General features: G+C 34.0%; 1 non-coding gene across 1 annotated transcript; it reads left to right on the forward strand.

Annotated features, from left to right (window-relative positions):
* Positions 1-910: 910 nt before the first annotated feature.
* TRNAC-ACA (transfer RNA cysteine (anticodon ACA)) lies at positions 911-982 on the forward strand. Its single transcript has one exon. It is a non-coding gene; the product is annotated as a tRNA-Cys (tRNA).
* The last annotated feature ends 1,505 nt before the right edge of the window (positions 983-2,487 follow it).

The raw sequence follows: 2,487 nt of genomic DNA on the forward strand, positions 1-2,487 counted from the left end.
TTATTTTTAATTGCCTATTCACACAATCAGTTTTGTTTTGTTTGAGAGGGTAAGGAGCTAGAGGGGGAGACATCAGCAAGACACATGGAAATTTCCTCTGCTTCCTTCAAATTTTCAGCAATGCATATATACTTCTCTGAATTTTTTAACATAATCTGGTTGTTTTGCAGTACAAGGGTGCCCCCAGATGATTTAATTTACAATTCTGTTGAAGCAGAGTATCTTTTAGCTTTTTAAAAAATAGACTTTATTTTTTAAAAAACATAATTAGATTTACAGAAAACCTGAGAATAGAGTTCCCATATATCCTCCACCCAATTTCCCTTATTATTAACATTTGTCTAATGCATTTGTTACAATTAATGAGCCATTATTGATGCATTGTTATTAACTAAGGCCACAGTTTATTCAGATTTCTTTGGTTTTTAAACCTAATGTCTTTTTCTGTTCCTGGATTTGATCCAGGATACCACTTTACATTTGTCATGTTTCTTTAGGCTCCTCTTAGTTGTGATAGTTTCTCAAACTTTCCTTGCTTTGCCTGACATTAATGGTTTTCAGGAGTACTGATGGGGTATTTTGTAGACTGTCCTGACTGGATTTTTTTGTTTTTTTTACTGTAGTAAAATATACATAAATAAAATTTACAACTGTAACTATTTTAACATATGCAATATGGTGGCATTAAATATATTCATAATGTTGTTCAGTGATTATGATCATCCATTTCCAGAATTTTTTGATCTCCCCAAACAGAAACTCTGTACTCATTAAAAAAAAATAACATGCCAGTCTCCTCTCTCCCCATTTCCTGGCAACCTCTATTCTATTTTCTATCTCAGTATTTGTCTATTCTAGATACTTCATATATGCAGAATCATACAGTATTTTTTCTTTTGTGTTCTGGACTTCCCTGGTGGCTCAGATGGTAAAGCGTCTGTCTACAATGCAGGAGACCCAGGTTCGAGCCCTGGGTTGGGAAGATCCCCTGGAGAAGGAAATGGCAATCCACTACAGTACTATTGCCTAGAAGATCCCATGGACAGAGGAACCTGGTAGGCTACAGTCTATGGGGTCGCAGAGTCAGACACAACTGAGCGACTTCACTTTCACAGTATTTGTTCTTTTGTGTCTGGCTTATTTCACTTAGCATGTTTTCAAGGTTCATCCATTTTATAGTGTATATCCAAATTCATTGTATGTATATACAACATTTTGTTTTATCAGCCTTGCTTATTAGTTCTGAGAGAGTTTTGCTGATTCCTTTGGATTTCTCCATCTACTCTTACGTCATCTACAAATGAAGGTATTTTATTTCTTCAATCTATATACTTTTTGTTTCTTTTTCTTGTTTATTATTGGCTAGGACTCTAGGTTTGAGAGTAAATAAAAATGGTGAGAAAGAATATCCTTGCCTTGTTACTGATCTTTGGAGGAAAGCATTCAGTTTCTTACTATTAAGTATGGTGCTCGCAGTAGTTATTTTGTAGATGTCCTTTATCATGTTGAGGAAGTTCCCCTCTATTCCTAGATTGCTGAGAATTTTTACCAGGATTTTCTCACAAGCTTTTGCTGCATCAGTTTATATGATTGTGTTTTTTCTTCTTTATTCTCTTCATGTACTGAGTTTTACTGATTGACTTTATGATGCTGAGCTAGTCTTACTCACCTATAATATAAATCTCACTTGTTTTTATTGTATAATTCTTTTTGTACTTTGTTGGATTCAATTTGCTAATATTTGTTAAAGACTTTTATAACTATGTTCATGAGAGATATCGTCTATAGTTTTTTTTTTAAATATATGTCCCTAACTGCTTTTGGTATTAGGGTTATGCTGGACTCATGAGTGAGTTAGGAGTGTCCCCTTTCTTTCTCTTTTTGAGAAGAGATTGTGGAGAATTGGTATCATTTAATCCTTGAATGTTAGTTGAATTCATAGGTGAAACAACCTGGTTCTGCTGCTTTCTTTCTTAGAAAATTATTGACTCTGCCCTTAATTACTTATTATCTATTTTTCTTTATGTGAATTTTGGTAGTTTGCATCTTTCAAGGAATTGGTTCATTTCACCTAATTTATAAAATTTCTGCATATGTAGTTGTTGATAGTACTCCTTTCTTTTCCTTTCAGTGTTCATGGGATAATTAATAATGATCCTGATCCCATTTTAATAATGGTATTAAATTGTTTATTTAAATTTTTTCTGTGTATTATTATGATTTGACATCTTAAAAAAAAATAACCTTTTTGGCTGATGAAACTTATTGACCTAGCCAATTCTCAGCGATAGCAAAAGGGCTCAGCCAGGAGTATACCTTAAACATACCAACTGACCAATGTGGAGTCATACCCCCTCTACCTGGCCTGTACACTTTAGGAGGCAATATTCCTTTGTTTTATTAATCATCCTAGGGCCAGATACCAGACAGCTAGAAACAGCCCCTAAAGCTTAAATCCTGCTCAAATGATTCAAACTAACCAGTCCT

The sequence above is a fragment of the Capricornis sumatraensis genome, chromosome 2 (genome assembly GCF_032405125.1).
Source record: "Capricornis sumatraensis isolate serow.1 chromosome 2, serow.2, whole genome shotgun sequence".
NCBI lineage: Eukaryota > Metazoa > Chordata > Mammalia > Artiodactyla > Bovidae > Capricornis > Capricornis sumatraensis.